This window comes from Ischnura elegans, chromosome 5 (genome assembly GCF_921293095.1).
Source record: "Ischnura elegans chromosome 5, ioIscEleg1.1, whole genome shotgun sequence".
Taxonomy (NCBI): Eukaryota; Metazoa; Arthropoda; class Insecta; order Odonata; family Coenagrionidae; genus Ischnura; species Ischnura elegans.
Genome location: NC_060250.1, coordinates 109,750,184 through 109,777,635, shown reverse-complemented (window position 1 = coordinate 109,777,635; position 27,452 = coordinate 109,750,184). Strand labels below are relative to the sequence as shown.

Sequence of the window (27,452 nt, the reverse complement as noted above, 5' to 3'; positions counted from 1 at the left end):
ACAAGCTTTGACGTGTGCCTTCATCACAGGTAGTTCTTATCAAGCAGATGGGCGATAATTGACATAAAACGCGAGGCAGTCAGGGAATGCAGAAAGAAGTGCAAGGCCTGACTATCAGCCTAAAAGCAGAGGCCAAAAAAGGATTGGATCCCTAATCAGGTCTGATTAATGATCGCTGACAATTAGCGAACGATTACACCCGAATAGTGAAGCTGTAAATTCGTTTTTGGAAGAGATTTTTCTGCCACAAAAATCGATTAAACAGAGATGGATAGCAACAACTCTCTCTTGATGAATCAAAATTCTAAAATACTAACGAATGAAGCATTTTTTCATGCTGTGCGTGGAGAGATATCTGCAGTTGCTCTAAAATTTTAAACTGTCATAGGAGACGGTTTTGAGAAATCCTCTACTGATTACTTCCAGTTTATTAAGGACTTCTCTTAAAATTTCCTTTGCTTCTAAGCGTTGAAGATGATGTAGAATTAAGTGAATAAGAAAAGCGTCGTAAAAAGCATGGGTATTGAAGTCACTACAGAGAGTGATAACTACGAAGGCAAGAGAAATGATAAATGATGAATTATAAGAAACAAATGAAATGGAAGAGAAGGGTGTTAGAGAAAAGGAAGCAGCAAGAAAGGCAAAGCGGGGTTAAGAATACTGACTGTCATAAAAATATGAAAATATACAAATACATACACATACATATTACCTATATAAAAAAGTTAAGACTTATAATTTAGGTTAGTAAGGACATGTCCAACCCCTAGGCAGCTGCAAACCAATCATTTAAAATGTACTCCATTTAATTATAATTTCACCTGAAAATAATAAATAAAACGACAAAATAAATTAGCAACCTCGATTATTTCACTGAGGTTCCCATGTGTAGGAAAGGATAGTGCCTCACTGTTAAAATACCTTTAATACGGATATTTCGCTCATCATTAAAACAGACCTTATTATTACTGAATACTAGTATTTGATATCTTGAAACAAATACATTTGTAAGGCATTACTTATGACACAGGACAGTCTACGTGTTGTCCATCTATGGAATATGAAGAACCGAGGAAAGGGAGACGGATCAAAGATGAAACTTAAGTTAATAACCCTTATACTGCAGTGAAGAAGGAACTTTCATTCAATGTGGAAATTGGGCAAACTTCGGTAATCCGTAAAACTGTTCTCTTGGTCCATGTCAGCCTCAGTGAATCCGTAGATTTCGTGTATTAATGATATTACCAGAAATAATATAACGTGACAGAAGGAATGAAATGAGTTGAAGATAAGACGGCAATCGTTGAAATAGGAGGAGGAGGAAATGGAAAAGAGGGGGAGGAAGGAGGTTAAAGGCCCCAGAGAGGGGATCGATCAAGGCCACCGGTCTGGAAGGCGATGGCCGTGCCAAGAGGGACGAACCGACCAATTATGATTCACCGCGCAACTTATAATGCGTGTGGCAACCCTGCTTGACAGATTACTATAATAGACGGCGGCGCACCCTTTCCCTCCACCCGACTCCTCCCCCCCCCCCTTCCGCCCCCGCCCGGACAACAATCCCTTCCACACCAACCCTTCTTGCATTCGCCCCCCCATCCAAGCGGATCCCCCTAAGCGTCACATCCCCCGCCCCATTGAGGGCGACCGGGGAGCCAAGTGTTGGTCGCCGCGGAGGGGCGCACGAGCACCCTTCGATTTCAAGGAAAATGTGCACCGACGCGGCGTCATCGATGCAGGATAGTATCTGGATACGAGACCTCCAACGGAGATGACAGACATCAACCCATGGAGACACTTTCCCCGGAACAGGGAGAGAGCGTTCGTTGAAGTCCAATGCACACGGTTTCAATGTATCCTAGTCAATGCAGAAGTTATCATAAGTTACGAATGGTCCATAGAATATTATATTATCATCATCATCATGCAGTGGCGTAGCCAGGGGGGGAGGGTCCCGGGGACCCCCCCGGGAAATATAAAAACGCAATTATTTTCCTTCATGAAAGATAACAAAGTATTGAAAACTCATGACTTTAATAAAGATTTCTTTGCCAAATGGAGTTTTTTTCGATTATAAAAAATGTTAAAATTTGTTAAAAACCCTCTACTTAGTATCCTGTTTTTCAAAAATTTTCACCCCTGGTTTTAGACCCCTCCCCCCACCGAACGAAATTCCTGGTTAAACCACTGTCATTATGCGTCAAAAATCCTTAGATTGGCTTGAGGCGGCTTTCCATTCCGATCTCTGATCTGTTAGCCTTTTCAAAGTGGCGTATTTCTTCTCTTGTATATCCTCCGTAACCTCAGAAGAATCATTTTTGAGGTTTTAGCCAGCTTTTTTCGAAAAAAATCCTTAATCCGTCAATCTCTAATAGAATAGTAGCGTTTTACTTCAGAATGGTGGTCATTTGATAGTTAATTTCAATTTTTAGTACCAAATTTCATTTAGAAAAAAGTAGATAAGATCAATTCTTTCGTCTTCAATTCATCATCATTAGTCAACAATCTTAAGTTTAGTTTGACGCAGCTCTCCATTTCTCTCTTCTTTCCACTAACCCTTACATAGCTACGTAATTCTTCTCTTTTGCATCCTTTTTAACCGTCCCACGTAACTCATTCAGGGCCGTCCCTTACCCTTCATCCCTTTCACCTGTCCTTCTACGATTGTTTCGAATAGAATACCTCATGATGTGGCCAATTGAGCTGTCCCGTACTCTCCTTAAGGTTTTTAGATGAATCTCCTTTCTCCCACTCTTCTCAGCACTTCTTTATTACTTATCGCTCGGCCCATTTTATCTCCATCATTCTTCGGTAACACCACATTTCGAATGCTTCCACTCTTGATTTCTCTACAGTTGTCAACGTCCAAGCCTCGCTCGCAATAGAATAACATGCTCCATATGTAGTATTTGATGAATTGCTTCCGAGCTTCTCTACTTGCATCATCAGCTGTAAGTAGATTACCTTTCAAATAATATTGATTGGAGGTTCCAATATTTGCGGCAGTGGCAGTCTTCTGAAAAATCCTAAAGTGGTTAGCAATAGGCCACAACCAATTCCTCCTCTGTCCATCATACGTTGGTACTTTGAACACTTATTGTTAGACATCCGTTGGATGAAGTGGGGTGAGGCACAGTGCTGAGCAAATATGGAAGCTTTGTTTACATCAGGTGTACATAGTGTCAACGAGACATAGTTCCTCTTAATATGTTGAGAAAATAATAATTTTTCATCGAAATATAAGTCATTTTTTTATAATTGTCAAGTAAAAAAATTTGACAAGCAAGGACTTTTATGGAATAGATATAACTTCCACCTTAACACACGTCCAGATGTTAACCGAGGAATCCGTAATCAAAACTGAGGACCCTTAATCCAGGAAGGAAAAAGGAGGTCTGTTCAAAGATTCTAAAACTACACTAACTAAGTTCAAAAACTACAAGCATTCGTCTTTAGAAAGGTTTCCTATGAGATACACGTAAGAACCGGAATAAAGAAACTTCAAGCCTAACAACGAGTGCTGGATTTATCAATGCATTTTCGAGCCTCGACTGAAATTAACATTCATTGACAGCCCATTAAAATATTCCTTCTACTATCTACACGCAAAATAGATAATTACAACCGCATACTGCCCACCATTGAAAATACCGATGGGCTAGTAGAAAAAAGAAAAGAAAAGTGAAATAAAACTATAAAAAATAAACCGTTCATAATTTAAAACATGATAACTTGGCGAGTGAAATACCCCCAACCTACGTTCTATTTCTCTCCTCATAGCTCCTATCGGTCTATCATTATTTTGCTCTATTGGCTACAATGGCACGATTTTCGAATATTTAACTACATTATAATAAGCATAATTACCAGATAAGGACGAAAAGATGTAAAACTAAGTTGGAACTCAATCCAGCATCCATACCTGTAGCTGTGAGTCTTTCCACATCAAAGTACGACGCTCTGTTAAAGCTCTAGAGCAGTTCATCGACTAATTATACCTCACAAAATGGAGGTATTTGTACAAAATTCATGAGAACTGAAACTAAAGTTATGCATTGGTAGCGGTCTCAATGACACGCTTTACCAAATTTTAAATACATTATAATAAGCGTAATTACCAGTACGTACGAAAAGAAGCTAAGTTAACTTGGAACTCAATCCTACAGGCATGCCTTTAGCTGTGAGTACTTCAAAACAGAAAGACCACGCTCTGGTAAAGCTCAAGAGCAGTTCATTGCCGAATTATTTCTCACGCAATTGAGGTACTTGTACGAAGTCCATGAGAACAAAAACTAAATATATGCATTGGTAGTTTCAGTTACATCGGGTTGAGGAAACTAGACGGAAAACCAGCGGAAAGTATTGCCGAGAAGAATTCACAGGTGGATAGAATGTCCGCTCTCTCTCAGCAGCCACGGCACTAACTCCGAAAAGCCATCTGAATGCGGTGGCAGAGGGGATGCAGGAAAAGATAGGGACGCGGAGAGCTACACTGCCTTTCGAATATGCCCCATCACGAGAAGCGCAATTATTATCGGGGGATGCGGATGAGAGGTTAAGAGAGGGGGGAGAGAGAAGGCTGTGAGGGGGAAGAGAGAGGGAGGAGGGGGGATAGGCAGATGGTTGAAGCAAACAGTAAGAGAGGGAGTAGGGAAGTTAGAACGAGGCAAAGGCTTACTGAGAGAGAGAGGCTGGGAGATAGCAGGAGTAGGGAATAGGAGAACGCTGCGAAGGGTGAGCGGGTAAGAGGAGAAGGGTGATTTGAATGCATCATGTTCCTTTCCCATTTCGCCCCCCCCCCCCCCCCCACCCAATCCACCCCCTTTCAACCTATTCTCCCTCTCCGATCAAATCCTCTTCAGCCAACTCTCTATCCACCACCAGACCACCCCCACAACCCTCCCCAATCCTTTATCCCACGTCCGCCCGCTTCAACCAATGGCTCCCATTTTGCCCCATCTAATCCCGCCCTCCCTCACGTTCCCGCCATCACTGCAAAGGCATACAGACACTAACGCCATCTCCCGAGCCGTCACCGAAGCATAGTCCATTAGGAAACCGCGAAAGAGGAGTTCCACAGGGAAGTGTTGTGGGACCTCCACGATTATTATATTTCCTCGGACTGGGAGAGCCGTTTTTTTCTCCCCCCTTACAAACTCTCATAGCCACTCGAACGACCTTCGATACTAATAGAGACGTGGGTGGGTGGCTCACAAAAAAAATTATAAGCCGTATCTCCTTCCTCTCGTACCGGTACGAAACCACTCCCGATTTTTTTATTCGTGGGTCCGTCCACTCAAGGGAGGAAAACAACGTGATTGGTTGAAAAAATTTGACGATCTAATGGGAAGCGTCCACGGCCACTATCCCGACAAAATCGAGTTCGGAATTCGAAATTGCAAGGCTATGTCCGCGAGGGAGAGGCTACTCCTCATCCTCCCTGGGCCCGACTCCCCTTTAGTTTTCCCAAACCCGTTTACAAGACCATGATGATTGGGGATACAAATAACAGCGTGGATGATGGCCCTATGGGTCGTAATTACTAGAATTCCGATTTCATTTACATCTTCCGACTCCCTTTGGACATAATTTCAGTAAAAATACATTTATTCTCAAAATGTAGGAAAGACCCAAATATGAGACCTATGATTAATCAGAAAGTATTGAAAAGTAACGACTTCCGCTAACAAAATTTACGTCGTCAACAGCGTCAACCTTCAAGGCAAAAAAATGGATTCAATAAAAGATCGCAAGCTTTCCCGGTGAATACTTTTGCTGAACTCGTCTCGAGTTTCATCAAAATTGCTTTATTTTAGCCATCTTTGTATATTATGTAGGACGTAGAAATTCCCTAATGCTTAAGGAAGGTAAATGAAATATATAAGTATAAATATCTTACAGAAGAGAGACAGAGAAGAGTATTATAATAAACTTGGCATGGATAAATCTGTGAATGATTCAACATTATATCAATTTGGAACACAGTAATCTTAAATTCGATGAACATGCAAAAAAACAGAAAATAAATAAAGGTTCAGTTATTAGTGCTCCGTAGCGATCGACTCAGGTTTACAATTTGCCACTCCCTCTAGCCTGTATCCCTTCCCAACTCGAAAATGCCTCTTCAATTCACAAGACATTTTGAATTTAAATCTGCAATGTTATATTTTAGGTCTCCCGTCAGTAAAAAAGAACTAAACTGTTACATCAATCATTGCGTAATCATTAACGAAGGATTCCCTAGGCCACAAATGGATAAACTTAAATTGAATGCCTATTTTCTGGCACTACAATAGCGACCCAGAACTGAAATGGTGCAAAAATATAGAACTGAATCAGGGAAATGCAATGATAAATCCAGAGAATAATGGGCATAAGGAATCGGCTTAAATTTTAAAACCTTATTTACAGCATAAAAATTCAATAAAACTGTTATAAAATAATTATTTACAAAATATCAAAAGAAATTCAATGATATTTGTGACTAAAAACAGCAACAAAAATAAGCTACGGAACAAAGGAAATTTGAACCGATCAGGAGACGCAATAGACTTAAAAATAACACTTCTGAATATTTTTCAAAGGAATCCACTCATTAATGAGTAATGAGAACGGCATATTGCGTCCGCAGTTGACAGATATAGGACTGATTCCAGGACGATCGCTCGGAACTAATTTTCTCGGAAACTTCGGAGAAGAGACTCCCTCAGATCGTCTGGAGAAACCTTGGCCCTATCATCGTCACTACATGACATCTTGCGAAAAGGGATTGACTGCTCTGCTCACAAATGGAGCCGGAAGGGGCTGGGGGAACAATTGAAGGGGAAAAGGGCGCGAAGGTGAATTTGGGAGTGAGGCGAGGCCGGAGATAAGAATGGGGTCTCCCTGCGTTTGACACGCGGAGATAACGACCCCACAGACGGATGCCAATTAAGTCCTCTTAAAAACATTCCGCACAAGGCAGTCTGGGGAATGGGAGATACATGATTCTCGGCTCTGATAGTCACGAATAATAATCAGTCACTCCAAAGAGTTTTATAACTTACCAAGAAGAATAAATGACGTAAACGATATGAACAGGAAACTAATGATCGCATACTGCCTCAAGCAAAAAAGACTTCAGCATCGAAGCATACTTATGATAAATCCAAAGGGCATTAAAATCGTTACGTAATTTGTAAAGTATTACACTTGTGAAAACCATTTGCTAGTTTTTCACTATTTCTATTCACTACATTCAAAGAAACTCTCAACATTCAAGAAAAAGAACAAGCAGCAATGGACTGCTCATCAAACACTGTACCGCGAAGAATTCACAGAAACCATGGTTTATATCTTGCGAGAATAGAATTATCACAGTCTCACTTAAGTGCAAGTTTTTTATATTATAGGAAAAAGATTTACTCAAAAGCACATCAAAGTAAATGTTTCACTGCCACTAGGGATCAAAGGAGAACTAGAAGATGAAAAATATCGAAGATTTAAAAAAAAAATTTTTTTTTGGCCAACTATAAACAAAAAGATTAAAATAGACACGCTGGAAGTTTCATCTCATCGCAAAAAAAGGAACAAGGTATAAAAACACAAAGAGTACACCAAGAAGAAAGCCAATTCAAAGAGGCAAACATCTCTTTTGAAAGGACTCCTGAGGGGGAAAACGCAAAAATTAAAATTCCTTTCGATACAACGGACCGCGAGCGAGGTACTTCAGTAAATGCTATCACACGGCAGGAAGAGAGGGGAAGAAGGTGAGAAAGGCAAAACACCTATGCCGGAACGCGCGGCCGATTGAAAGACACCGGCAGAAAGGCACTCCGAGCCAAACCCGAGTTCTCACTGTTCACCTCTCGGAAAACGTTTCTGGATTCATTTAAAAAATACATATATATATATATACATCTCCGCGAGATAGCACGATTTCATGGAAGTCAAATGTGCAGTCGACGACTCGTGAATTAGACTCGGGGATGAGAAAAATAATATGTTTGAAGAGGAAGGGCTCCTCCTTTCGGTGAGCCGCTAGGGAGCGAGGAATAAAAAAAGGGAAAGATAGGGATTAAAAAAGAGGCGGAAACTGGCGAAAGGGGTATTGAGAAGGTCTCAACAGCGGAAGAATATAGAATCCAACACCACTGATCGTTTAACACTTGATTCCTCATCCTTTATTAACCGCGTTACGACAGATACAATCACTGATCACTCAATCACGAGAAAGTACATTTTCTGGGTGTACCTAATTTCACTCTCATTTTGATTTGTTAGAAAGCTTTCCCATTGTATTGAATGGAATATACTATCCTATGACGCATCGTAATAGGAACGATAAATTTCAAAATAAGCAACATTAACATTTAAAATAAAAAACGAATACCATAATTATTGTTGTAACGTAATATGATATTCCATAATTAAATTAAGACCATAACCACATCATCATCACAACTACATCAAGATAATTACGGCAATACATGATGAACTTTAAACTTAATCAGACTTTATAGAGAAGCTTACCACCAAATTTAAACAAATGATAGCCATGAAGTCCACGTAACTTGATATCATTAACTATTTACAACTTATGCCATGAGAATGGAGCAATAAGGTGGAGTTTTGACGACATAAACACAGAAGATTCATACCTACGATTAGGTAAGCTTACCTTAACGACACTCGAACCCATGTCTCTAAGGTAAAGCAGGTAAAAGCTACTCTGACACAGCTTGCGTGGAAAAAAGACTAGTAGTGAAATTTTAATATATTTCGGTAAAAACTGATGAAGCGCTCCTGATTATCTTAGGGATGAACATATGAGACCAACAAGCTTAAAAATATAATGAAACATGATCATTATACTCCTAGACTTGAAGTTGACATTCCTTCATCGTCATGAACACAAAGAAAAAGAGGTTGATTAAGACATCGTATGGGACCTATCAGTAACTTGTGGTTTCCAGTAATATAATTGGCTAGCTGAAGATGCATATTAAGACACAAATAACTGAGAATGAGATGCTGATGTCCTTCTATGAATTACGCCTAAGGCAGTGTATACGCAGCAGGTCCACGCAGCTTCACCGTAATATAGGTTTCACATTAAAATCACCATTGTCCATTTTGAATATGAAATCACTTTTGCGCCTAAATATTTTTTAGTAAGTATGGCGAGTACCACCAAATCAGAAGATGCGGCAATACTGAGAAACGTACTGCAGCTAAATAAAAAGGGTGGACATTTAGTAGTAATATATTATCAAAATGAATATCAGTATGGATGGATGCTTAGGTTAGCTTCAATATCCTCGCAAATAATTCACGCTCCTCGACTATATCAGTGAATTTACGGTAGTCGCGTTGAGGGCAAACGGGCGGATGGAGAGACCGAAATTAAAAGGGTGCCGGAGAGAGAGAGATGGGATATCGGGGACGGGGAGAGGGGCGATGCTGGTGAGAAATCGCGGTGGGGTTCTTAACGGCTTCATCCTGAAAAAAAAATTAAGGGTGCGGACGAGAGAGAGAGAGGGGTGGGAGCGCGGGAAAAACTAACGATGCTGACGGAGCGAGCGAGGAAGGCCGACCCGAGGACACGAGCGCTGCGGAAAGGAGACGACGGCGGCGGCAGGCGCTCGAAACAAAAGGAGGCGGCGCGAAACAAAAGAGAAACGGGGCGGGAAGACAAAAGAAGGCGGCGGAAAAAACGCGAACGCGCGGTCGCGTCGAGGAGTGCGCGAGTGAGTGAGGAAAGGGTGCCGGCTTGCGAAAAAAGACGCGGAGATGCCAGCCGCTCTCTCCGCCACGTTTGATTCAGCGCCCCCCCCCTTTCCCCCACCCTCGAGGAAAAATAATAAAATAATGCTTCACGGAACGCTCGCGCGACAGGAGAGAAAGATATGAAGAAAACAAAACAAACAAAAAAATCACACACACACAAAACGTGAGCGGTGGAAGGCTCACACAACGATGCAATGCGGGGAGCAACTAAAAAAAATACTCAATGGTGAAAAATAATACGAATAAAAATAAAACGAGGTAAAAAAATAGTCTTCTTTGTGAAGGTGAAAAAATGAAAAGGCTCACAATGGTGACTGACTGGATACAGTACCGAAGAGAAGATGTAGTGAGGAAGAAGTGAAGATATAGACGACGGCAGGGAAAGAGCTATCCTATCTCGGGTACACGGTCTAGAAAAACAAACGAAGAGATTGAGACGGTGAGATTTTCTGAGAAAGCTATCAAGGCGAGAGATTTTAGGAACGGAGAAAAAAATGATCACTATAAATCACAAAATAAAGCTTCACAAAATTCATAAAAAGAGAATCATCTGAGAATTTCGATTTCGATGCGGTGGAGATGGACGGAAAAATGCTAAAAAAAATACGAGCTGGGCTAAAAAAGAAAAACTTCTCCCGAAATACTTTCTCCGGGATGAATTTAAAGACAATTTTTACAGGCGCAAGGAATAATTTCAGGGAGCGGAAATAAAAAAAAGAATAGGGACGACTCCGGGAAAGGGAAACTGGAAAAGAAATGGTGGAGCTGCGGAGATATTTCAAAAAAATGTCGTGAGCGGAGCCGTTGAAAAGAGACACTGTGCGGGAGACAATCACGGAGGAGGGTTGAAAACAAAAGAAAATCGGATGGAAGGAAAAGAGCATCGGGTGCACAGAAATGAAATGAAGCGAAGAGGAAGGGGAGGGGGATGAAAAATCACTTCGAACTTTGAAGAGGCGAGATCTCCCCTAAAAAAATGGAGCATATAAATGTGGGGAAAAATTATCAAAATAAAAAGGATATATTGGGCACAAAGACGGAGGAAGACGATGAAATGAGTCCCGGAGGAATGTGGAAATGCTTTAAAAAGCGCCAGGAAAGGCATCCGCAAGGGCGATGAGACATACTAGCAAGCATTTTTCCATACAAATCTAAGGGACTCCGAGGGTCAAAAAATCCGCAGAAAGAGAGAGGAAAAAGGACTCCATAAAATAGAGAAATGGGAGTGATCTCGACAAAGCAGTTAAAATAAATCAAACTAACAAGTAATAATAAAAAACAACGATGAATAAATAAACGTAAAATATCCACAACGAACCCTTATCGCAAGCATTTTCTCACCGAGAGATTTTATGGAATAGAATTCAGATTAGGCAAAGGTATTTGCGGAGGAAGTTACATTATCAAATGAGAAGGCAATTAATATACGTTGCCTGTAACTTTATATTAAATCTGTAGACTCAATTAATCCATTCATATTATTAATACTTATTTTCCTAAGTATCAAGGGTTCTCAATCAAAAGTAACCAGTCATAGAGTGAAAACAACGCCCAGGACATATTTACAGCATAGATATTTAATTTATTTTTAACGAGGTTAATTTCATGCCTTGAAAACATCGTAAAGTTCCAATAGAATAATTTTTATGAGCTTCCAAAAAAAGAATTCCAAAAAATTATTGTAAGCTGTACTAATGACAACATAAGTATGATAAAATAACAATACAATAATTACATGGCGGTAATATAGGGAATGAAATCAATAATACATAAATTATAAACTTAATTAAGTAAATACAGTACATAATGACTAAGTTATAAGCCTGATTGAACTTCTGTAAGTGGGAACATGAATATATTTTATCTACCAAGAGTAACACTATTTAACAAATAGTAGTAGGATTAAAAATAGTGCTTTCAATGATATGCACTGGAGGGGTAGGCAATCCAATGCCCCCAATCAAAGCAGCACGCTGATATCCAGAGAATGAATAGGGATCAAGTGGGGAGCGTTTTAGTATTCGTCCGGAGAGGAGCAAACGAAAGTTGAGGAAGACAGGAGCGAGGAAAGGAGGAGGGTGGGATACATAAAACGGGGTGAGGGAAGTGGGAAAAATCCGGAGATTTGAGATAAACGGAAGGGCGGGTGTTTTGCGGTCCGGGGGCACGGGGTTACTGCAGGGGGGTAATAAGGGAAAGAGTAGGAGAGAGAGAGAGAGAAAAAGGGTGGGGGAGGGGTATCACGAGGGGGTGGAGGGAGAGGGCGTGACGTAGGCGGGAAAAGGGGGAGGGGAGGAAAAAGAGCCAGGAAAGAAGAATCACTTGTTGATCCAGAGGGAAGCTAACCCACAAGAGCAGCCACTCTGTCGGCGGGGACGATTTTCGGGTTTTTCGGCGAGAGAGGCCCGGCTTTCCACCCCCGGCTTTCTCCCCACTCCCTTTTCCTTTATCCCCTTCTTTTATTTCTTTTTTTTTTATTCCTTCGGCGTGAGCGGCCCTGGCAGAGTGCGGTGAGGGGTAGGTCGTGAGAGAAAAGGGGTGGGCGCTCTCTGCGGTGGCGGTGTTGGGAGGATAGGAGGGGGAGCGGTAGACTTAGGAAATAAAAAAAGAAGAACGAGAATAAAAGTGGAGGAGGACGAGATGGCGGATGGGAGGCGTAAAGCTGGCGAGATAATAAAATGATCACCTGGGTGCTGAGTAGGAGTGTCGCTCAAAAAGCCTGGTTTACGCGTCGAAGCTGAATGCTATGATAGAGGCTCAAAAAAAGATATCTCGCTACAAAGGGGTTCGTCACTTGAGACCCGAAATCGCAATTCATTTCGAGAATTTATCAGATGGACTTCAAATAATAATTCGCCCTCATTAGGCGAGATCGGGAATACAAAATCCAATATTCCATTCAGCTCCTCGACATATATTTAATGTTTGCAGAGGAATACATTGTAAAATTACTTTTGATATTAAATGAGGCCAAATTAGAACAAGGGAAAGATAAGTTACGACAAGAAAAAGTTCGGTAGTCAGCCATCCTCTAATAGGGGTCTATAAAAAAATTTCTTCCCATTTTTCATGAGTTGGTGACTTCATTAGAGTGCTGATTATTACGTAAATGTAAACAAAAATTAAAAAACACCTGAAGATGGGTCCGATGAGTGCACGATGAATTTTAACCCGTTTGGTAGGAGAGCGTAACGTCATCAACTTTCCAGCGAAAGGTTTAAGGCTGTCAATTATTAGCCACGAACAGCCCGAGAATTAGAGACGAAGGATTAAAAATACGGCTATCTTTATCGACTTCCATCATAATTAACAATAAAAGAAAAGTGGTGACACTAAGGAGAGTACCTTTTGTAACAGTAGAAATGGAAAACAAAACGAAAAACCGGTGCTGAATGAGAAATATTTTCTTCGCCTCTAGTTAGTGAGAAAATATAATTGAAATTTGGTTCACGACTTCTTCTTTACCAGTACAAAAATTGAAAGATAGCAGGCTGAATCGATTGCTAATTTTTTTCACTCTTTTGAATCAGCATTGCTCTCTACGATATATTTATTATCAAATCATATCATAAAATCAAAATAGAACCTCCACATACTTTTGAATCGTACAGAAACGTCAAGTTTATAGAGATATTTTACCGAACGGATACGTATAACAATTCATTTTTACCCCCAACAATGAAGAGCTAAAATAAATGATAGGCGAACTTGGTACGTTAATTCTCTTTATTGTAATGGCTGGTGTCTCAACATCTACCGCCGTACACCAAATGAGATAGCTTGGCAGATATGGCCTGTGGAGGTTCCGCCGAGACAATACGATAAAAAAGAAACATATTCAATTGAATTATTTTCTTAAGATAAGCATATTAACGGTGCTTTGATCCCTCGATATGACAACGGAGCAGGCAGATTAGTCAATAGTATCGTAAAAGCAGCATTTTGAGTCTACTCTACTGTTACATTTATTCACTAGCACTTACTACAAACATTATGTGACTCCATAAAGGAATAACGTAAGTAAAAACTCAGAAATTATTATATTGCAGTTATTGGGCTTTATTTTTATCGTGACTCCATTGATAAATCCTCTCTTGCGTTAGTTTTCGGCTAAAACGACAATTATATTCCGTTGAACCTCGGCATCTTCCCCGATAACAAGCATCACAAACTATCATATCTTTAAATGGAATTGGCATTCAAGTAGTAATAGTATACGAATGGAAGCGATGAATTAGTATTAAACACTGCATTCTAACATTTTCATGAAAATGATGCTTACTTCTTTCCCGGGAGAATCCTCGAAGCTTGGTGGAACTCGAGTCTCGGTTGAAGAAGACATTAATAACCAAGATAATTTCCGATAGATTCTGAATACGGGTATCGTTTTAAAAATTAGAGTTGATTGGAGCAATATTTTACGGCTATCTTTGACCATTAGCAATCTTACAGAAATGATATTTTAAAAATTTAAAGATAAAAGGTTAACAAAAATGTTTAATAATCTGTTATCATCCTTTATCATAAAAAGTAAAAGAAACAAACCACAGCCATCAATAGAGAGAGACCCTATGTACCCCATGTTTCGATGCTCATGATCGACATCGAAACCAAACCTGCAATATTTAGCCATCAAGCCTTCAAGGTGTTAGCAATTTCGACATGTGAGCGGGGGAGTTGGGAATTAGGTGGGAAGGGTGTAGACAGGGCGGGGGAAAAATAGGGCGGGAGGAAAGGGGTTGTCAGGGGTTCTTTTCCCGAATGCCCGGAACGGAAAGGCGACGAGGCAGACGATGTCGAAAAAAAAATAAAAAGAAACGAAGGGGGAGGGAGAAAAAAGGGTGCCGGAATAGATTTCCGTGCCAGGGGTCGAGAGGGGCGGGATTGTTGGGGATGTGCTGCAAACAAGGAGTCGAATTAGCGTTTGGGGTTTTGGCTGTCTGGTTGATGCTCAACGCCCGAGGAGGGGAATATAAAGAGAGGGATATAAAAAAAAGAAGAAACAAAACGCCTGGATTGAATGGCCCCACACGGCCTTTCCTTTCCTCGCCCACCATTCGCGCACCCGTCCCTCGGGTCCCGACCTCTTTTACGGCTGAATTTTTTTTTTACTCCGCAGGAATCCGGGCGGGTGAAAAAGGAGAGGGATCGGGCCATTGGGTTATTGGGACAATTGGTGAGTAGGCTCAGAAACGGGTGAAGGTGAAGGCCGAAGGGTGGTTATCCGAGGGCACTTGTTAAAGATTCCCATCCCACCCCACCTCCCTTGATTCCGCACACGCCTTCGCCAGGGAGAGTGAAAGATGGGCGGCTGAGTTTTATCCCGACAACACTAGCGGATTCACTGCACGGAAAGATAAGTGTGCCTTTATCCGGACGGCTTCATTATTGTTCTTGCGTAGAGTGAAGCAAATGAAGTTATAAGTATGTAACATAATCAAAGACAATACTTTAATACATAGTCAATTTAATAGTATTTCATCGTTTTAGTTACGAGGGATTGGGATTTAACTACACATTGTCATGCAAATCATTGTTAATATGTGATTTCTTTTTTTCACTTCCATTTTGTCTACGCTTATAAAATCTCCGTCAAACACATGAATGCAAGCGACTAGCCGTGAAAAAGTTGACTTGTAAGTAACGTAATTGGAAAAGCACTGCCCATTGCGGAATAAAGAATAACATAGCATCTATAAATAAAACAAATTAAACACCTACAATTTCTGACACGTTAAATAACTTTTATTATTACGGAATTGTAACAGCATTATTTATGAAGGGTAGTAAAAATACAATGCAATAATGAAAACTTTCGGTAGCTAAATCTTAACTAACTCATTTTCCATGTGGTATAAACCCTTTTGTATCACTGCTTAGAAAAGTCATTTTAACGTGCTTAAAAAATGTTAAAAATTGGTGTTCGGTGTAATTTTCTTTAGAATTTTGTGCACGATACGAAAATTTCAATGCAATCAAGATATCTCATGATTTGACGAAATCGATGGTTAGAACTTTTGGGCCTAATAGGCGACTCATTTTTTTGGCCTCGTGAAACTGTGAGCTTTGAAGAAGATTGGCTGAAAAGTGTCAGTTGGCGAGAAAGGGTGAACCATGTTTTTATTGTTTTCGTGTAACACGGTATTTATTTCGAAGGGTAAATGGTCTTCGTAACATGAAACCTGAGCAATTATCTGGCTTGTTGGGGGGCTACGGATGGGAGGAAAACGTTAGAGGAGTGGACTTAGGACTGATTGGTGGGGTATAGTGGATTTTGGGAAATGTGGGACGTAGTTAGGTTAGAATGGCGCTGAGGTTCTCCATCTCTTGGCGAAGATTCACACTATGTGCCTGCCGTGTATAGCCGCGTTAAACCTAAGCCAAATCGAGGAATAGAATACCTACTTATTATCTATTATATCAGTAAATCTCATATGAAGATAAAAATTGGGATGAATTCATATTCCCTATTAGACTTATAAATAGTCACAGTGTAACAAAATAGAAATCCGACCAATGTAAAATTTGGCCCCATACACCTGCTGACTTTCTAGTGATAAATTAATACCTATAATTCAAATAATTGAATGAATTATAATATAGAAAGACATCCAGTTTCGATAATGAAAAGATCAAGGCGTTGATAATTTTTATAACTATACCTATCTACGTTAATTTTCATTTGCTGCATAGAAAAAATTAATACAAGAAAACTTAAACCGCATGCATCTTCAAAGTTAAAAAGTTTTATTCACCAATTATCAAATCATTTAAACATATTCTTAACACCCATGACAGAAAACACGGAATGGTACGTTTCAGAGAAATTGCATTCAACATGTGTATCTACGCACACGTACCGATTTTACTCATGACAATGAATAAAAACCTAATCAATCTAATAATACAGGCATAATTACGTTACTCCATAGCAATGACCATCGCTCCGAATTAACATCATTAAAGTGACAGATAGACGTGAGTAATCGGAAACCATTCGCCCACGAAAGACGATCTCGTTCATTTAATATAGAATTTAAAGAATAGAAACAAGGATAATCCACCAATAAAAACAAATTGTTGAAATGACAAATTGCAATAAAAACAAACTTACGACAAAAAATACAATCGCAAAATCTCATTGTTTAATGTGTTTTTTATCCCTGGTGAAGTAATATACGTAGGTACTTACCAGGTGCCTTATTTATGGCGACTCCACGACACAGCACCACCTGAATTGATAGGGCACTCCTCCGCTCATGTCCCGAGCGTTTAATGGCCTATAAAGAGAAGAAGCAAAGCGGGAGAAAAAATATGCATTAAAATTATGAAGCAAATATTTGGCAATGCAAAGCTGGATTCCAGATGGAATTTTTTGCGGTATCACGCAAACAGTAGAAATTTCCAACATTTCACACATTAATGTATTTATCCGTTTTGCATATTTGCGTCGCGCAGGCCGGGAGACGAAAAGAGCAATGATGACGCGGGGGGGAAACCAAAACACTACGGAAAAAACACATAAAGAGTAATTTCCAGAAAAGAGAAATGACGTATACTTTCAAAAGCACGCCAAAATAAATCTTCATGAGTCTCGAATTTAAAATTGTAATGCATTTATATGCACGTCAAGAGAAGCATACGCAAAATTCTACTACAAATGTTTTCGGGGTACGGTAAGTAAATTTCTCTCGCGGATATACGAAATCAAGTATCAGAATGATTTCCGAGAGTTCATCAGACATGTAGAAATATTTCATAGTTGTATTGCAATTCATTCACTGTCAGGAAATCCACGATAAACAAAATTAAGCATTTTTGTCAACCATTAAAAAGGCACAATCGATATAATGATATCAGCGATAGGTCCCAATTTGAAAAAATGTACTCAATCAACCCACAAAGAAACTTTTTAAGCTATATGTATAAGTACAGGCTATTGAGAATTTATACAGAAGGAAAAATGAATAAAGTAAACCAAAAGATATCTATAATGTAAGTTTTGGCTTAAATAAAGTAGATAGGTATGACCGTAAACAATCGAGGAATCAACCCCAATAAATAGAGCCTCTCAGGTAGTGAATACATAGAACATAAACTGATAAGCTCAAATTATTTCTTGAAAAAAAAAGAAATATGGCAGAGCAATCGAACTCCTGCTAAACAGATAAAGACATCAACAAAGCTAGGATTGATCAGTAGGTCTCATCAGATTCAAAGGGTGCAGTATAAAGCCGATTTCACGATAGCCAAAGTTATATGTTGTTATTTATTATTGATGGATGGCTGAAATTTAATATTTCGGGGATATTATCGAACTTTTCTGAAATTAACAATGGACAAACAAAAAATAACGAAAACTTAAGGAACATACCATGTAGCAGTGGCGTAACTAGGAATATGCTTTGGGGGGAGGGTGAGGGGGCTTTGGAGGGGATGAGGGTGGTTAGTGGGGGCAACCCCCTTGGAAACGGGGATTTAAGGAAAATTTTTGAGTAGTAGTAGAATTGAGCGAAAGGGTGCGTCGACGGCAGGGTCATTTTGCACCACTACTCAATCGTTTGATTCAAGACGCATTTTAAATGGATCTTTACTACGCAATTTGTTTACATAAAATAGAGGGGAACTTTTAATTTTTTTTTAAACCTATTTCTTTGAGAAACAAAATTGTACTACTTAAATTGGTGGGGTGGTCTCCTAGAATAGATTCTAGGTCCCCATCTATATTGAACCGTGTCCGCGCGTCACGGTATTTGTCGCACTCTGTCAAGATATGCCGGATACTTGAAGGGCACCTACAATCATCACATTGAGGAGCTTGCTTCTCTTCGGTAAAAAGAAAGGCATGAGTCAGAGAACAATTTTGAAAAATAAAATGCCTGAAAATGCATTTTTCATCATTTTGGCACTTAAAAATTTTGGCATTGGCACATAAAGACGCAGTTAGTATACATAAAATCCGGGCATTAAATTTAAATTATTTTTTGATTTCTCTGAGGCGTTGAGGGGGATATATCTCCTCATCCCCCTCATAGTTACGCCACTGCCATGTAGGAATATAACTATTTTTTCACAAGTGAAAATATGAAACCTCTAGCTTAGGCGGTACGTTATTCATCAAACGTCAATTGTCAACCTTGAAATGGTATTTGAAGGAGGTGACTGACATCTAAGGTCATATATTCACCGTGGTGGAATGATAGGTAAAGAAAGATGGTGAGAAATCCGGCATCGACATTAGTCTATGCTCTTAACGAAAGTCGGAATGGGGAACACGGCTCAACGTCCCATCCGACGGACGGGATACTGTACTTGAAGTGACCTCCACTAAGTACTCACGCAGAGATCGGGCAGTTTCCGTTTCTAAACTACAACTTAATTAAATATTATATACTCAACAGCATAGTGCGTACCACGAACTGAAAGAAAAAGTCCCAAATCACACATAGGAAATATAAGAGACCATAATTCTCGGGTTTCCAAAAAAAAACACCTATCCGGTAAGATTAAGATATTAATGCTCTTTAACATTATTATTATTATTATTAAAGTATTCTACCGATTAATGTGGGTTTTCATGGAGTAACTTTGGCCAGATGCGGCTTATCAATTACATGGGCACTACTTCGATGTGTAGCAAAGGGTGTAGCAAAGTTTTCAGCAATTATTATTTAAGTATTCTACCGATTAGGGTAAGTTTCCAAGGAGTACTTAAGAATCATTCAGGGAGCATCCCCTTCACTCAAGCACTTCCTTCTTCAATTCACTAATAGGCCTGTACTTTAAATAACATAACGCTTTTTAACAAAGAAGCAGAAAATTATACAATGCAAAAGTTCATCCCCCAGTTTTAAAATTCTACACAAGAGACCATTATCCATCAACCTATCACTAAATCACGGGGACAGTGGTAGATGAAAATCAATGACTCACGTTCATGAAGTGGGGGTGAATACCGGCCTTTAAACTAAACCATAGAGTAAGTATATTACTCTATGACTAAACCAACGGCGAAGGGAATAGAGCTGAGGGAGGATTTTTTTCCTATTTTTATTCCGCTAGCAACCCCCCACAGCCTCATCCTCCCCTTCCGATCCCAAACTCCCGAGGAGCAGCAACATTAATGACCTCCGCCGTTGACGCACCTCTAAACATTATAAGCACGATCCGGACCGAATTCTCGCGAGAGTTAGGCCCCGGCATCTGATAACATCCCACGAAATTGCAATTTTCGTGCGCGGGAACTGCTAACAGGACGTCACTTTGAACTTCCGCGTAATCTGGAGTAATCTTCGCACTCCGTCCGCTTCCACGGACATTTTTTTTTCGTCTGGGAGCGGAGACGGGATCATTAGGCGAGAAATTACGTGATCCGGAAAAATGTCTCGAAAGTTAGACGACGCATGCGCAACACGACCGCGAGGGCGTTACAAAGGAGTGAGTAAACGGTTCCCACTCCCCTTTTCCCGGTTATTCTCAAATTACGTCACACAGATGGCAGGGTGACAGCGGGAAATTATATTAAGGTGAGGAAAGACGGAAAGAAAAGAAACAGTAAATTGGGATGCTCACACGAGATTTAAGCACATGGTAAGTGACGAAGATAAAAAAATGATAGAATTTCATGGAAAATAGGTATTATATTACAGTGGCGCAGCGATGGGGGGGAGGTTTGGGGAACCCCCCCCTCCCCCCGAGCTCAGAGAAATTTTTAAGTTTAATCCATTTTACTTAATTGGATTGGTGTTACTAATAAAATAGTGTAAAGATTAATAAAATATCCCTCAGAATGCTGTAAAACTCATCATTTTGAACCTTTCATCTCAAAATTCCGCAATTTATTAATCACGCACCTATCGCTTATCCTGGTGGGTATTCCATACCCCACACATCCCGGTATTAGTTGCACCTAAACTCCCCCAGCCTTAATTCCTAGCTACGCCCCAGTTATATTACATATATGTAAAACTATTCAAGTCATACTCTACCGGGAAAGGATAAAGAAAAGCCCAGAATGGAAGAGGAATTAGAAAAACTGAACAGCTGAGAGCGACAAAGTTACACGTGATAAATAAGAGAGATTTCCACGAAGTGGAGGTATTTTATTACATAGATACGTGTATATCTTTTCAAGTATTATTCTAACGGGAGAGGATATAGAAAAAAAACCAGAATGGAAGCGAAATTAGAAAGAAAAACTGAATGTTAAATACACTTAATCAGACTTTCAAGCTTCATTATCAACAGTTTAAAATCGAAAATAATTACTACCCACTGGTGGTATGCTCACAAAATACGTATCCAAACGTATATCCTCCATTAAGGACATTAAATTACCACCGACTCCTTTACTTGAGGCTTTTGGTCCAATCGTCGTTAGATAGCACCCGCGACATATTTTTTCTCAGTGCTTCCTAACTAATGGTGCTCTAGCAATTACGAACGCCGCCCATTACGGATACACCCGATTCAATTCGAAATTCAGAACTTTGTGCGCACCATAGGATGACGATTATGGAATTACTTCCAAGAAAGTAACTTTCTACCTCTCACCCTCCGTTTACAAAATCACATAATGGCGTCCAAATAAGTTAACAAGCCGCTACAGACAGGGAGCAGGGATTGAAAGGGATTGTGACAAGGACAAGTTGGCAGCTGGAAGGGGAAGGTTTCATTTATTGGGGGAGGCATGAGGAAGGCTGGTGGGGTGCGGAGGTGCTAGGAGGAAGAGGTGGGGGTTACTTACTCATAATAATAGGTAACTCCCCACAGTCCCTCATTATGCAGGGTGGAGAAAAATCTTGTCAAGACATTTTAACCCCGAATAGTTAACGCCAATATGAACCAAAATTACTATTATCATTATTTTTCCTCTTCTATTCTTGACCTTGTTTAATACATTTTATGATATTTCTTGGAGTTTAGGTCAATGTAAAACAAGTTATAGCCAACGTTTCGATTTATTTAAAATCATCCTCACGGCTATGAAAGAGAACACATGAACAATATAAAATACAAAGATGACAACGATATACAATATTTTTACATAAAAGTGTTACGATCGCGTTTTTTTATACAGCAATATAATTTAAAGTATACACATATATATATATAAAAGAACAGAATAGAATACACAAAAAATTTTGAAATATTTTATTTTAATTTTGACATTTTTTATACATTGATATTTCGTTCGAAAACGCACCATTTATAAACTACAGAGACTGAGGCAAGCGCTCCGATTGGCCGCGAGTTTGCCCTACTTCCGGATTCTCCGTACAACTCATGCTTAGCTTGCATTTGTCTTCGCCGTTGTCCGGATCATCAGTGGCGTAACTAGGAATATGCTTTAAGGGGGGGGGGGGTGAAGGGGCCTGGGGTGGGGGCCCCCGTCCAGGCAATGGGTTCCGGGAAATTTTTTAATAATAGTATGCCTGGAAATACATTTTACATCATTTTCGCACTAAAAATTTATCTTAAAGCAGATGCAGTTATTAAATGTAAAAACTAGACAAAAGTTTTTTTTTAAACTAGACAAATGTTTTTTTATTTCTCTGAGGCTTTGGGGGATCTATCCCCTCATCCCTCCTATAATTACGGCACTGCAGAGCACCCATGTATTTTGATTGTTCATACATGAGTTGACGTATTACACCTTGGCAAAGAATGCGATTTCGCTAGCGACACCTAAATTTGTGCGAAATATTGTCTTCAGTGGACCAGTATTCCACTTTCACGGAGAGGTTTGAGGGCCAATTTGGTCATCTCGCAACAGGGCAAACTTGCAGTTAATCGGAGCGCTTGTCTCAAAGTTTGTTTCATCAGTAAGTTTGGTTTCCACTCGTTTCAGTTATCTACGGTTAAAATTTCGAGGCATAATTTTTTCCATCCTGTATAATGCTTCCCGGAACCATTTTGGCCAGTACCCGTCAACTAGAATAATCTCAGCTTCGAAAATGTCAATCGAAGTTTGGCCAAAATAAAATTTTCTACTGATTACTGACTTTTGTGGTTATTTCTTTACTACGACAGCTTTCTTTTAACATAACTCTTCCGAGACCAACGAGGCTAAAAGATTTAAAAAAATAATCTGTCTAGAAATCATTATAACAATAATTTAAGCACACCGGAACTAGCCACGGTGATAACTTTTCGGAGACACCCGCAATGGAAAAATTGTGCGAAAAATCCACAGAGAAAAAATCATATGTTTTGGCAGGGAGTCGAACCCGTATCCCTCGATTTCCAGCACAGTGCTTTAGCCAGTTAAGCTGACGAAGAGTCATTCCCCACAGTGGAAATTTGCGGACTATACCGGACGAGGTGGTATGGAGTTATGTGGTATGGTATGGTTAAAACAATGCCTCAAAAAATGATTTTCGGTGGTATCAAAAGCAATTACTCCAATTCTCGAGATAAATGAAGTGGATAGTCCCGCGGGTAGATGGCTTCTTTCGGCAGAGTTAAAAAAAAAGCATTAAGCCGCATATCGTGGGTATAAAATTCTCTAGGTGCATGCCACATTCTGTTTCTACCGATTATTATAACAACATCAGACGTTCACATCAAGGTTATCGATGAATATGTGCGATTAAAAAGAGCAAACATGATCGGCAGAAAAAAGTGTAATTTGCGAAGCAGTATTACTTCAAGTTCTTTTACAACCTCCTAACTTTCGTTCGTTGAGAGAAACAAATATTTTCCAATTTTTCCCGATTTCAAGCAACGCTCTCCTGTTTTTTTGCCATTCCCTCTTTACCCAAATAAGATGGAGTGCATATCTTTTTTACAACATTTTTATAAACTCGCTTTGTTGATTGTCATCTTGTCCGGGTCAAATATTGCAACTCAATTTTAACCCAAATTCTGATAAGTTATCTAGCTGAAAATGTTAGGATAACTCAGAAGTACGTAACCCAGAAGAAAATGTGTTATTATGACACTTTTCTTATGATTTGTACAGTATCTGGATTGTTATTTAGAATTTAAAATTAAATATGGAAATAAGTTCAAAAATGTCCACCACTGATGGCGGCGCTGCGAGAATGATAGAATATCTTAACAACAAATTTGTTTACATCAAAGTTAACTGAAAATTTGTCGCGAGAAAAACTTTGCTATTTGAAAAAAAATAATTTTTACATCGCAATATAAGTGATACTTTTATTATTTTATATATTGTTTTGAAAATTTTTGGCAATTTCTTGATGCACCAACAACTTATTCACCAAAGAAATTAAATAAAGAGCGTGGGTCTGTGGCTACCATCCCTCAATATCCACACCCAATTTCTCAACCCCCAAACCCTCCTATCTAGCGATCCCGACGGGAACCGCACAGCCGTCATCCCGCACCACAACCCGAGGCGGAATGATTTCGCGAAAGATGGCGAAAATGATTCGAAGCATGCCGCACGTCTTAAGTCCCGCCTCCTAATATACGGCGCGGGATATTCATAAATTCTGAGGCGAAGCCATTCAAAAGGAGAGGATTTTGCGAGTGAGAGAGAGAGAAGGAGGAAGAAGATTCGAGGAAGGGAGGAAGCAGGAGAACATGATGGCTGAGGGAAGGGAAACGGATAAGGATAAAGATAACCAGTACAAGTGTACTTGAGCACTTGGATGATAATATTAATGATAATATTAAATCAGTATCTTGCAGTTTAGCTTTTGACAAAATTGAGATGCATATTTTGCCAATCTTCTGGTATATTTTTAAAACTTCATCAGGCTAGAAATTATAATGCATGGCTGTAGAACTACCCGCCTGTAGACTTCATTGTCATTTCGAGGCAATATGGATCAAAAGTAACTAGTGATTACTAGCATCGATTATATTTCATGGTTCAGACGGGTCAATTACTAATTAAATAATTATTATTCATGTGAATTTGAGAACCCTTCCTTTCAAACATGGATTGATACTATTCCAAGACCCATCTTGACCCGCGATCGGTAAATATGAAATCGAGCAACTACGGATTGTGAAGAATTTTTCACGCATGCCCGGTAAAATTGTGACTATTTAGCCCTGAGAGTGCAGTTATCGAAGTGACAAGATGGTATGAAAAATAATTTGAGTTAAGACCGTGCACAATGAGCTCTTCCTTGTGTTGCATTAGGCGATATTGATGGTGCAATGATGGCGAGCAATATACTAGTATTTTAAATTGGCTATTTAGTTCATAGATTACCCTTTAACGCGAAATGCGATTTCACAAGCGATACATAAAGTTGTGCTAAAGATTGTCTTCAGTGTCCAGCACTCCTCTTTCACGGTGAGGTGTTATCGGCCAATTCGCTCATCTCGCTTACTCTGAACTTTTAATCTGATGATTCATCAAGAAAAAAATGTTCACGAAGTGGCTTCATTCCCTGAATCAATAGCTTAATATGAAACAGTTGAATCTCATTTCCTGACGAGAGGGTACTACAAGAATCACTTAAGATGGAATGTAGGCAAACCTTGATTTCAGACATTTTCAAAGTAAGTAATGACAATACACAAACATCTGTTCTGTTTGACCACAAAGCAGCTGGAGAACTTTTCTATTTTTTTAATGGATTTGAATAATGTAATGCTCTTTTTGAACCTGTAGAGGGGTGAGATGGAGGCAGAGGAGGTTGGCATTTGATTAGGATCCTACTACATGAACGGCAGAATAAATGGCTAACGAATAGTACTGGTAGGTGTTGCACGAGAATGAAAGAGAAGAGGAAAATGGCTAGAGATCTGTTGAGGAGGAAGTGAAGACAAGGAAATAGCTAAAACGTTAGGATAAATACGAGGAATTCCCAAGGCTGCCCACACAAGAAGCGTGACGTAATAAGTCGTATTTAATGTGAACATATTGGCATTAATCGAGCGGGAATAAAATAATGTTTGAAGGAAATTCTCTTTTCATCCGGGAACAAAGACATAAAGCTCGATTTATACCTCGGCTAATCCAGAAAATCGGCTTTTGCGCATAAAAGTTGATTAAGGACAGCGGTAAACTGTTTACAAATTTGAGATATCATAAAAGAATCTAAGAAGGCACGTGTATTATATGTTTGTAGTTTAAAAAAACAAATGTCAACCAATAACACTAAAAACTAATATCTAAAATAACAAAATTCACATTAATATCCAGCGTCCACGTCCTCAAAATATAGCGGTATGTTAATGATAGAAATAGGTGCGGAAATAAAACAGCGCCCTGCAGAAGCTTGTGTATGTGAAAGGTTCATAGAACGACGTGGTATCAGTACTTGGCGGAAGTCCGTGGTAATATCTACTTTTTCTCTACGTTTATGTAAAAATATGGGCTGAAATAGGCTCCGCCATTTTGTTATATATCTATAATAATTGATAAAACAAAATCTTTGAAAACCCTTCAAATGGAAGAAAAAGAAGTATCAATTAAGATGGTGCAACAGGTTTGTCGATAAAACTATTCGTGAAACCACCGCACGAGGACAAAGTTGGCAGTGTTCAGAAAAAAATCGAGGGTGGTCGTTTTTCGCTAAATTTGTTTAGCTTTGACCTCACATACATTGTTAACGTGAAAACACAGGAAAGAAATAATCTGGAAATGTATGCAAAATTTATTTGAGAATATGTATGCGAACTTCCTAGCTCAAAAAAATCATTTTTGAGGTTTTGGCCAGCTTTTTTCGATTCTAGCCCACTGTGCAGCGTCAGGAAAAAGAGTCAAGTAACACAAATTACACATTCCAAACTGCAATACTAATACGCGAGGATAATATTTTTCATTTTCAAAAAAATTTAAGCGATAAAAATACAACAATTTTACTACTAAGCGTTTGTGAATCCATTTCCGGAGACAAACACCCTCGATATATCGGAAATCGTGAAAATATATACCTACACATGCATATTTTCGAAGGCAATTTCATTCTTCTCGTTTTTTTTCCTCCTTGAAAACTCGCATCGTGGAGTAGGTATAAGGTAAATTATGAGACCTTCGATGAGAGAACGAATGGGAAGGAGGCAATTTAAAGCGGCAATTATTTAAATTTTAATTGTCGCACGGCGAAGCGTTCTCCCCATTTCATTTCTCCATCTGCAGTCCTAGATTGAGATCGGGGCCGACGTCCGTGCGCTTTGCATACACGCGTTCTGAGGGAGGAAGAGAGAGGGAAAAAAACGGAATGGGAAAGTAGCGAGGCCGAAACGCAAAAGGAGCAGCGGAGGGAGGGAAGCAGGATGGAAAACAGCGGAGAAATAATTATTTCCGCCTTGTTTTCGACAGAAAGATTAACCTCTCCACACAACATTTAACGGTTATGTATGCGCAAAGGAAGCGGCTTCCGTTCCCATTGCCGGGGTCTCATCGAAATTTTAAAACAAACGAGTATTAAGATAGAATAGGGGGACAAAGAGAAAAATTAAGGTAGCAGAGGAGGAAGAATTACTGTTGTTTGCTTTTCACTTACGTCGAAATTTAACGCCGTTTCCTTTTAAAATAATCCAGGAGAAAAGGGTAGGTAACCTTCGATAATTCTAAAAAAAATAACATGTATGTTGTAGACCCGTAAGATTGATGGCCAAATTTGCCACTTTTAACTTTTTACGTTAGTTTGTCATTAAGAAACAACAATTTAAGAAAACACCGAAAACGGCCATTCGGGTTACCGAGGAGAAAACCACCAACTTTTATATTTTTTTGATTTGAAAATTAA

General features: G+C 39.5%; 1 protein-coding gene across 1 annotated transcript in view; it reads right to left on the bottom strand.

Annotated features, from left to right (window-relative positions):
- LOC124159763 (protein bric-a-brac 2-like) overlaps window positions 1-27,452 on the bottom strand; it is a 779,585-nt gene that overhangs the window by 601,867 nt on the left and 150,266 nt on the right. The window contains exon 5 of the mRNA XM_046535677.1: window positions 16,961-17,048. The gene's annotated coding sequence lies outside the window, so the exon portion shown is untranslated. The remainder of the gene's footprint in view (window positions 1-16,960; window positions 17,049-27,452) is intronic.